This window comes from Mustela erminea, chromosome 4 (assembly GCF_009829155.1).
Source record: "Mustela erminea isolate mMusErm1 chromosome 4, mMusErm1.Pri, whole genome shotgun sequence".
Lineage (NCBI taxonomy): Eukaryota > Metazoa > Chordata > Mammalia > Carnivora > Mustelidae > Mustela > Mustela erminea.
In genome coordinates, this window is record NC_045617.1 from 26,255,745 (window position 1) to 26,267,176 (window position 11,432).

The window sequence follows — 11,432 nt, forward strand, 5'->3', positions numbered from 1 at the left end:
AAGAAGTGAAGTGTGCATCGTTATAGACTCCGGAATAAAGAATCAGGTCAATTGGTTGGGTTAGTACGCTCTGCAAACAGGGAGACCTGCATTTTTGGAAAAGAACAGTGTCATGTCCTATGTTCTGGAGACACATCAGGTTCTTTCATGGGTAAATGGTTCTGTGCTCACAGTGCCTAGGTTTCTCGTACAAGAGACACTGGTGCATTGAAATTGTGAAGACTTACTCATCCCTTCAAAAAGCATGTATTGAGTAGGAAAACAGCATGCTGTTGACAAGGAAAACTCCAGACTAAAAACCGGATGATCAGGGTTCTGGTTCGGTTCAGCTGGAAAGATGAGATAAGCACACGAGATATTTACATGAACATAAAAGACAATTCACAGGGGCGCCTGGGTGGCTCAGTGGGTTGAGCCGCTGCCTTCGGCTCAGGTCATGATCTCGGGGTCCTGGGATCGAGTCCCACATAGGGCTCTCTGCTCAGCAGGGAGCCTGCTTCCTCCTCTCTCTCTGCCTGCCTCTCTGCCTACTTGTGATCTCTCTCTGTCAAATAAATAAATAAAATCTTTAAAAAAAAAAAAAAAAGACAATATACAATTAAGTACCTCAGTGGGCATTAGGTTAGATGAAATCTGTCTAAAGGAAAATAACACTATATACTTCCCGGATATAACAGTAAGAAACACTTCTCAAAATGTGTCACCATGATTATTTTCATTATATTCATTGTAACTATTGATACTTAGTCTCAAATCCGGGTGTTTTTCTTAGTGAACACAAAGACAAGCATCAAGACATAGGTTTTAGGTAGTGACATCAGGAGTAGCGACTTACAGGTATATTTTAATAGTTATATTTTCTTTCCTATTAATTATTACAAGTCTGCACAAGAATTATAGTAATAATAGGCACTAATGTATACATCCAGCATCATCAAATCTTAATATTTTGTCCTATTTCTCTCACTTTATTTTATTTTATTTTATTTGAGAGAGAGAGTGAGCGAGCATGAGAAGGGGGAGGGGCAGAGGAGAGAAAGAGAGAATCTTACTTAAGCAGGCTCCACACTCAGCATGAAGCCCAACATGGGGCTGAATCTCACAACCCTGAGATCATGACCAGAACTAAAATTAAGAGTCAGGCATGGGGTGCCTGGGTGGCTTAGTGGGTTAAAGCCTCTGCTTTCAGCTCAGGTCATGATCCCAGGGCCCTGGGATCGAGCCCCACATCGGGCTCTCTGCTCAGCACGGAGCCTGCTTCCCCCACCTCTCTCTGCCTCTCTCTCTGCCTACTTGTGATCTCTCTCTGTCAAATAAATAAATAAAATCTTAAAAAAAAAAAGAGTCAGGCACTTAACCTACTGAGCCACCCAGGTGCCCTTGAGGAAAAAAACATATTCTTTATCCAACTGAAGCCCCTTGCGTAACCCTTTTCTAATTCTACCCCCTCCTTTCATCCCTCCTGGAGTTATTCTGAATTTGGTGTTGCCCATGCATGCTGTTATACTTCTATGGTTTGTGTTCATATTCATAACTATACAGGCCATGTTCCTAACTTTATTGGTAATGTCTTATGGTTACACAGCTTGTTTTTTCACTGAGTATTGTGTTTTCAGTATCTCTCTGTGTTGATATTTGTGTATGTAGCTCACTCATCTTAACGGCCATATATGAACGCACCCCAATGTCTTTAGCCCTCCTGTTCATAGACACTTGGGTTGCTTCAGATTTTGTTATGACAAGCAGAGCTCTCATAAATTGCTAAAACAAGCCTCTTTATGAAATTGCTAGAGTTTCTCCAGGGGCAGAATTGCTAAATTATATAATATGCACATCTCTCACTTTCCTAGCTATCTTTTAATCATTCTTCAAAGAGAGTGTACTGATGTATACACCGCCAGAAGTGTATGAGCATTTCTGTTTATCCGCTGATCTGAAAATGCTATTGTAAGTGCACATTTGAAAAAGGAGCTATCACTGTTTATACACTCAAAACGTCTGAAATATTACTAAGAACAGATACCCACTTGCTCCGTTATTGAAAATAACCTATTGTGAATTTGCCCCGAGGCAATAAAAGAATCTGCAATGCCTTCAGGTCTTCCCACTTGAAGGGGAAATGTTACCCAACACCAAAAACTGTCTTTTCCTGAGCTTCTTCAGGATGTTCATCCATGTAAGGTTCAAGTTTTGCAACCAGAAAACACTAGAAATCATTTTTTTCAGCAGCATCATCTCAATATAAAGAGACATGCCCAGAGTCACACAACTATAATAGCAACCATACTCTTCTGATTTATTTAGAACCTACTATGCTCCAGATGCCTTACAAATATTCTTAATCCTCATGACAAAGCCAGAAACCACCACAAAGAGTTTATTCTCCAAAACACAGTTATTGTTATATGGCTACTGAGAGCAGACACAATGCTGTTTTATCCGAGCAGAACAAAACTGTACCAGACAGAGTCCCTACTATCAAAGGCATATAATCTAGAATGGAAGGAAACACCAGAGAATAAACTAGCATGTGGTGACTCAAACCAGGGCAGGCCACTGGGAAGGGGTCTTTCTCTAGCTGGGATCATTTAAGAAAACATCCTAAAGAAATTGGTATGGGAATTGGGCTTTGGAAGACAGGTAGGACTTAGATGGACACCATCTTCCTGGATGTGCTGACGAGGCATTGCCCATGTAATGACCATGAGGTGGACAGTGAATGGAATTCAACAGTCCGTAACCATATCCCACCACTGAAGTAGGTGCACCTAGGGGTTAGCAGGGAGGACAAACCAGACTGTAAGGGATCAAGGGGAAGTTCAGTCTGATGAACGTGCAGAAGATCTGGAGGGCCAGGCAACCAACAACTGGGGAAAATCCAACAAAATGACCTCTCAGGAACACAACAACAAGGCCTCCATGCTCGGACCGCCCCCCCACGGCCACCTTTCTTACCACTCTCCCCTCTTTTGCTCATCTGTTGGCTTCTCTTCTGTTTCTAGAACATGGCAGGCTGGTGAAGCCAGTAGGATCATTTATCAGCAGTTCCCTCTGCTTGGAACAGGTACCCCGTTTTACATACACCAGCTCATTCTCATCATATAAGTCCTACCTGAAATGCTTTCCTTTAGCATCTTATCTAAGCAGCCTCTGCTCTTCTTTTCCTCCGTCATCTCCATGGTCTTTCTCATTCTCCAAAATTATCTTCCTTAGATAACCTCTTGCCCCAGTTGAGAGAGTGAGCACCATGAAGACAGGAAATTGTCATTCCTATTATGTGTTCTGTGACTGGCCTCTGGCACACAGAGGGGCTTCAGAAACATTTATTGATTGGTATACCACTGAACCACAATATTCTAGTTTCCAAAGAAGCAGACAGAGTATCAGAAACTGCAAGGTCTTTTGGGAAGTTAGATCTCACAACAATGGAGTGTACGGGCAGGGTTATATTAAGGGGACATTGTGTAAGATGTATTAAGAAGGAGGTCACCATGAGGAACTCAGAAAAAAACAAATGGCATAAGTTCAAGTACCAAGACTAAGGTCTAAGGTGGGCATTAGAATCAAAGCAGAAACTGAAGAATGTGAACAGGCTAAATCCGTACAAAGAGACTTTCTACCAGTCAGGTGTCAGAGCTCTTTAAACCTTTCCAGCCTCAGGTCACAGGGGAAAGGATGTGGATGTACCATGGCCTCATCCATTGGGAGAGGTAGAGTAGTCAGTGGTTCTGAAACCAGAAATATTGGCCAGAGGGAGAGTAAAACTCCAAGCAGAAGGGAAAGCCAGAGCAAGGCAGAGAGGTGATGTGCCTCCAGCTTAGAACAGTGCCTGGCCCATCAAAAAGCACAAAAAACCCTTGAAGGAATTGCTGGTTGTGCTCTCCAGGACAGAGAGCCTGAATGGGGGCAAACCAGCTGGAAGTTTATTCCAAGATGTGGTTTTAGCAATCCTGGTTCCTCCTAATAGAGCTGGGTGGGGACAGATACAGCTTGATGACTAACGGATTGTGTCCCTGGGGAAGGAATGGAGGCAGGGACAGGATAGGAAAGAGGGAAATAAATCTTACCCTGAGCTTCAGAGTTTGGGTGACTAAGTGACGTGGTTACAGAGCTAGACAAGTCCAAATGCAGAGCAAGCCGAACGTGGTGGGGCTGGAAGGTTCCATGAAGATACTGGAGGTAAGGAAGGCCTGGATTCAGCAGTGGTTGAAATGGGACTGGAGCTCTGCAGAAGCCTGGAATAAAAATGTGTAATGGCATGTTAGCGACTTCAGTCATTTTCAGGAACAGGCAGGCTGGGAATAGAACTAAATAGAATTGGGAAGATTAGCTGTGTAGTAAGACACAGCGGGACCCAACCCATCCAGCTTCATTATTCATTGGCAGAATATCAGGACTCATCTCAAAAGCTAAACATGCTGGGTTTCTTTGCACCAAATATCAATTCCCACTACGACCTCCATACCGAACATCCTTCAATCTCGGCCATTTACTTTTCTTAGGAGGCAAGACTGCAAAGTGGTTACAAATTCGGCAATGGCTGGAGACTACCCGGGTTCAAATTCTGGGTTTGCCATTAAAAATTATAAGCTGTTGAGCATGTGGGCGCCTGGGTGGCTCAGTCTATTGAGCGTCTGCCTTTGGCTCAAGTCATGATCCGGGGGGTCCTGGGATCGAGCCCCACGTCGTCAGGGACGTGGGAAGCCTGCTTCTTCTTTTCCCTCTTCTTCTGTGTGCTTGCTCATGCTCTCCCTCTCTCAAAAAAAAAAAAAAAAAAAAAAAAGAAAGAAAGAAAATCCACCACTGAGGCATGCCGCCACTCTCTGGAGTCCTATGCCTCCTCACAGTATAGCAACTCCGGGAGCCTTCCATTCTCACAATTGAAAAAGCCCTGGGAGAATTTCAATGCTATTGTTTTGGAGACTTCCTTTCATCCTGCCTTGAATTTGTCCCCGTTCCAGTTTTAGACAATAAATCATAAGCCTTTTAAAAAGGGAGTTCCATTCAATATTGAGAAAAGGGAAAATGAATCCCTGGATGAGAGGTCGGTTCCTGACTTGGGCAAAGTCTGAACCCTTCCAGGTTGGTAAACTCCACCGTGGGCTGTTTTCTTGCCTGTGTGTTTGCTTTGTTGGCTATTGTATTTTAAACAAAAAGGTGTTTCTTTTTTGGTTTTTTTTTTTGTTTTTTTTAATGAGGCCATCTTTCTGTTTTGTTCATAGTTGTTGGACCATCACTAGCAAGGAGGCTGTGGAATTTATTTGAATTGCCATTCCTCATTATCTTTTAAAATAATGAACCCTGTCAATAGTAACTTGTACAAGGATAATCTACCAGCAAACATCAGTAGGCCAGACGTACTGGCAGACCCTAGTCAATCTGTAACTGAAAACCAAAAGTGTAGCCGGAAATCCTAATACTGAAACTTGCAGGGTTATATAGCTGATGAAGCAGAAAACAAAAAGTAGGTGATAACTGCTAAGAAGTGCAACCTTAACAGTTGTCATGTCTTTGAGGATTTTTCTTAACGTGTGGGCAGAGCTTCATCTATTTTCGAATTCACTTTAGCCATCCAAAACAGCTCTTGGCTCTGGGTTATTTTCCATCCTCTTCCAAGATAACACCCGCTAGCTATAATCAGCAGGGCTATTCCAACAAGCTTTTTCTTTTCTTTCTTTCTTTCTTTTTTTTTTTTTTTTTGCTTCGTTGTCTTTCCTAAAGTAATAGAGAATTCAGGTTATCATATCTTAGTGTCATGTGGTACTAAATCACACTCTAAGAAGAGATAACAAGATGGCCCAAGGGGAGTGGGCGTGGTGGGTGCGGACTTTGTACCAGCCAACCGCCCCTTTCCAAGGGGGCTAAATGTGTCCAGTGTAAGTGGGAGAGGTATCAGAGCTGGGTCGCGTGGGGTAAAGGAAATAAGGGAGACAACTCTGCCGTTGGCTCAAAAAGTACCAAGGCCCATCTGGTCCCACAGTCAGAAACTGGGTGCTTTCATCTTGTTTGTCCAGTGGATCCCAAAGTAGTGAATGATCATACCCTCCCTATGTGTCCCAGCTGTGCCTCCTCTGAAATAGAGGCCTTCACCCTCTCTGCCAAGAATGGAACAGACAATTTACGAGGAAGGCCAAGTCTCCATGCTGGTTGTATCCACATGGTTTTTCAGATCTGTTGACTTAATCTGTGCAGCCCTCACACCACCCCAAGCTGACTGCTGCCCATGTACCCACAACTCTGCTGATCTCTCAGTGGCTAAAACTACCCAGAAACCCTGGCTTCAAGCAGTGATGCCTCTGATGGCATCTTCGGGAATCTAAAAGGAAAGGCTAAAGACCAAGGAGGACACCGCGGATCATTCCGTGAAGTCGCGTAAGCCATCATGGAGACATGACAGTTACCAAAAACACAGCAACTCTTTTAAAAAGAAAATGAGGTCACTTATATAGAACCAGAATCTGCTCTTAGCTACTCACCCGCCATGTATAGATCTGAAGTCATGTAAGTGTGGCAATTATTAGAAGAAAATGTTTCCAGGATTGGAGACCACTGTGTTTTCACATCTGACTCAACATACAGTAGTCTTGTAGCTATTGAATGAAGAATATGGTATATGAGAAGACAGAAATCAGGGCTTAGAAAATGTGTCCCTTTGCAGCCTCTCAGCATTGCCAGCTGACAGAGAAAGAGGCAGGTGCCCTGTGTGAGAGGAGGAATCTTCCCAGCTAGAGGGGATACGGTCCGCCAGGATTTAGACGACTCTCAAGTGTCTGGCACAGGTGAGACAGCTCAGCCTTCTGACATTCATAAGGCAAAACCAGCACGTGTACTTGCTACATGGAAACCACGTCAGCTTCAGTGCCCAGCACACTGGGACTGTTTTCAAACCAATGCATGTTTCCTCTGTGCAGGATCCTAGCTTAGCACTGGGGACAAGCCCAAAAGAATCACTGGGTCGGCCTACAGAGTGCTCAAGCTGGATCCTAAGTACTCCTCAGGGTTCAAGGGGCCCTTCAGGGGAACCTTGGATCTTGTTTACTAAGTAGAGAAATCTGAGGGTCCTACCGAATATTTGCTACATTCCTAGAGATAGGGAAAGCTCTCTCAGGGAAGCTGCCTGCATCTGGTCTTCTCTCAAAATGAAGACCCGGAATTAAGAACATTCAACATTGTATGAAGCATAATGGAAAATGCCGATGTCCGTGGTACCCGTAGACACGGCACCAGCTGTATTACGCTCTCCCCAACGCTCAGGGAGTTACGGACATCCACTATGGACAGCTTTTTATCCATTAGTCATACCTCAGTAAAGCAGCTGAGAGAGTGAAAAACAAATACAATGTATTATATTCCACCCTCTAGTTTGCATATTCATTCACCTGCCTTCAGAGATTTTTAGGTTTTCTATTAACATTGTCAAAAATCTGGTTTCTTTTCTTCCCATCACACATTTCTTGTGGGGGTTTTTCCCCTCGGAAGATACCTGTCGTATTGGCCCTCAGGTCATTACTCATTTTCTATCTTTTTCTAGACCGTGATGAGGACATGATGTGATTCGGGGAGTATGTGCTTCACTTACACTTGTCCACTGATCATTTCCTAGGTGCTTGTTGTAGAAGAGAATCCAAAGCAGGAGTTGAAGGAAATCCTCAAAAGTTAAACCTTCTTCTTTCCACCTACAGTACCCTCTCTGAAACCAGCAGGAGAAAAAAGAAAAATGTTATTCTTTTGATGTCCCCAACTATGCCAATGTCCATGTAAACTCTCCTTTTGCATGTTAGTCCACTGCGTGCATCTGAGTATGTGTGTGGGTTATAGCGACAACAACCACTTGTTTGCCTACCTTTGCAGGAGGCCTTTTTGGTTTCTAAAAGGCAGGCATCCCCACAATTACTTGAATGAGTAGACAAATGTTGTGCAATGACATTTTGCAAAAGCAAAATATTGTCCTGATTCATAGCATCCCTATTTTAGTACATGGTTCAGAGAGTGCTCCTGGCCATCCATCCATGTGTACAGCAGACCCAGCAGGATCTTTTTGTGATCAACTGTGTCTCTTTGTGTGTACATCTACGTACGTATACATAAGGATATAAATAAACACATGTGCCTGACTCGACCCATCCTTTAAGCATAATCTACCCTGAATATGATGTGACTTCAGGAACACTTGGAAGACATTTTGCTCAGAGGACCTCCACTGATATCATAAATTCTGCAATTAGAGACTCATTCCTTTGCTTTAAATTTCTTCTGCTATGATGCAAATAACAACTGGGATGGTGCTAATTAATGTTTAGAGCCATACTCCAGGACAAACAAAGTTTTCTGCTTCTCTGCTGAGAATTAAGTCTGATTTCTAGGAAAGCAAAAAGGACGGATGACACTGACCGCCCCAGGGAACCCAAGATGGGGAAGAAAGATATCCAAAGGAGGAGGATAGGGTTGCTCCAAGACGGTTTTCACAATTATCCCTAAGGCCAGAAAGGCAGAGCTGTTTCAAAACAGACATGACCTTAACTAGTGAAATCCAAAGAGACCTTTAGCCTCAGAAACAAGAAAGAAGAAAAAAAGAAATAGAAACGCAAATAAACATTTCTCTGACCAGTCTTATTTGCCGGGCCCCAACAAGATCTGGTTGCCTTTCATACATGCAGATCGGCCACTGACCAGGGTCTACAGTTCCCTTTTTGGGAAAAGGAACTAATCCCCGGATTGCCAAACATTCATAAACAGATGAACGTAGAGTAAATTTTCAAAACAAGCTTTTGTAACAATTGGAGATGGTCAAGATGGTGAAAGTGAAACCAAACTGAGCAGAAAGGGTAAGAGGGTGAAATAGAAGCCCGGAGAGCCACGGGTCCCGGAAGCTTGACCCCTACAGAGCCAACGTTGCTGGGCCACGCTTAGATCTGGCTGAAACCGTGTTCTCCCAGAGACCAGAGCCTCACCAGCGGAGGGTCTGGGAATGGAAGTGATTTCAGCATCTCCCTTTGGAACCTCAGGACTCCGGCCAGGGCATGTGACACGCCTCCCACCCTGGCCCCTGGGACCCCACAGGCCAGGCTGGGGAGAGACGGAACAGGGGCTTGGAAATCCGAAGGTGGAGCCGGCTCCCGCGGGCCCATTGTTGTCCCCGGGACCCTTCTCCTCCCGCCAGCCTCTTTCACGGCCCATCAGTTGTTTCTCTGAGACAAAAGAACCCAGCTGAGACTGGGACAAAGAAGAATGCAGGGAAAGGGGAGAGAATACCTTGAACAAGAATAGCCTGGAAGGAGCCAAAAGTGGAAAAGGAAGTCTAATTCTGTCCTAGTCCGGGGGAAAAAGGTTTTTTGAGAAATGTAAACAAATCAGGAAATCCTGGCACTTACTCCAGTTCCGATCTAGGGAAGCGCACCGGTCCTTTCCCTAGGAGTGAGCTGCTGTTTGTGAATGAAATCCAGATTAAATTATTCATTGAGTCCTGCCAGCCCCGCAGTTTCCAGCTTTCCCCTTGCCTATGGCGTCTTCAGACCTTAAAATAATAATAATAAAAAAACATATGCATGTTATTAACTCTCCATATTCAAATGGAAATTCAATGCTATCATAAATCTCTCTTTTCTAATGTAAATTCCTTTCTCTAGCATGAAGCTGCAGGAAAGCCTTGTATCTGAGCAATCTAAACTTGAAAGAGAATTTTTGTTAAACCAGTTATGATAGGGGAAGCATGTTTTTCACTGAGTCGAAAGATTAAAGTTGGTTGTAAAAAGGGGTGGGGGACTGAGGGAGAATTATTGGTTGCTCAGCTAATGATTAGATACAGAACTTCAAGGACAAATTAAGAGGCACAAAAGAGTCACGCAGATAAGTGAAAACAGTTCCAATTGTATTAAATAAAAGATGCATTGTTTATCTTTGGTTGTAATATCCATTTCCATATTCATCTCTGTCTAAGCAGCGGCCCCCCCACCCCCGCGCCCCATCCCTTCCTTAGTAACCCCAAATGGATTCCGAGCTCTGGGCACAACCCAGCTGCAGATCTGGGTGCCCATAGTGTCTCACCTACCAGAGGCCCCCTTTCTCTTCCTCTAATCGTGTCGGGTCTGGGTGCCTCTTCTAATGAGGTTCTGGCTGAGAAGTGGAAGGCGGCCCTTTCCGGGGAAATATGTTGTGAACCCTTTGGTTTATTTCAAGGAATTTTCAGGAAACATCACGGATCCTTCCTATCGCTTGGACTCCACTAGTCCTGATTTGGCCCTCCTCTCCCACCCACCCCACCCCGCCTCTTGCCCCCTTTCCTGCCCATGGACCCACCCCAGATCCTGGTCTTTTCAGGGTAGATCTGGTCCGAGGGGCAGGAACCATAATGTATCCATGTATGACAGAGCGACAGGGAATAATTCTAAAGGACTTCCTCAAGCTGTGGCATAAGTGGAAGCTCACCAGCAAGAGACCAGGGGCTCCTGGTGGTGTTGAGAAGGCCACAGGCCTAGTGTACGGCTCTCCTCCCGGCCATGGCCCCAGGCCCTCCCTGGGGGTGGTTTGCAGGGAGGCCTCCAGGGTGGAGTGGGCTCAGGGCTTCAATCCTCAAGGCAAAAGCTTTCTCTACTGACTTCTGCGAACACAGTGCAGGGATACACAGAAAAAATATATCTCTTACATGAATGCAAAATATTAGCTCTGTCCAGAAAGACATCTGTGAGGAAAAAGAATATCAAAATCAGAAATAAAAATATTAACAGCAGGACAGACCTTAATTCATTCAGCTTTGCTCTTACGAGTTTGAATACATAAGCACTCAGTTTATTACTAATATTTAGAACTGAAATAATAGAACTTAGAATCGGTTTAATAAAAATACCAGAACTAACCTGTCTGGCAGCCCGCGCTGTGAGCAGAGTCACCCTCCAACACAGACCAATTTCTCCCTGATCTCTTATTAACATTCCACATTCAAGACAGAAGATTTCATGTTCTTTTGGGACCATTCAGAGATTTATGGCACCTATAGAAATGTTCATAAAATCTGAGGCTGTGCGAGGCTTTCGACATCTGTATCATTGTTATCAGAACTATAAAAACCATCACCCTCTTGTCCATGGCCGGTCTTGTCTTTCCAGATAATATAATCCAGAAGAAAGTAAAATTGCCACTGATTATTGCCTCCAGTAGACTGTACTGCCCAGTGCCCGTGTGTTGAGAGGATGGACGTGTCAGATGAGGAAAGGGAGGGAGAGCACAAATCAAACTGTATGTCCTGGAGAACTTCAAGGGGAACTCTGTGACACTGTTTCTAGGGCAACTCATTCTATCTGTCAGAAGGATGCTGCCCTAGGTACATTATTCTCTTCAACCTGGTTCTCTGGCCTCCTTTATGGAGGAGTGGTAGTCTCCAGAGTGTAGACAGAGAAGGGAAGCAGGTGCTCAGACTCCCAGCATCTGGTTTAGAT

General features: G+C 44.3%; 1 long non-coding RNA gene across 1 annotated transcript; it reads right to left on the reverse strand.

The window, feature by feature from the left end:
* Positions 1–238: 238 nt before the first annotated feature.
* LOC116588173 lies at positions 239–9,498 on the reverse strand. Its single transcript, XR_004284825.1, has 5 exons — positions 9,372–9,498; positions 7,580–7,690; positions 6,477–6,590; positions 4,068–4,235; positions 239–329 (listed from the first exon to the last, which is right to left on the reverse strand). It is a non-coding gene; the product is annotated as an uncharacterized LOC116588173 (long non-coding RNA).
* Positions 9,499–11,432: the final 1,934 nt, after the last annotated feature.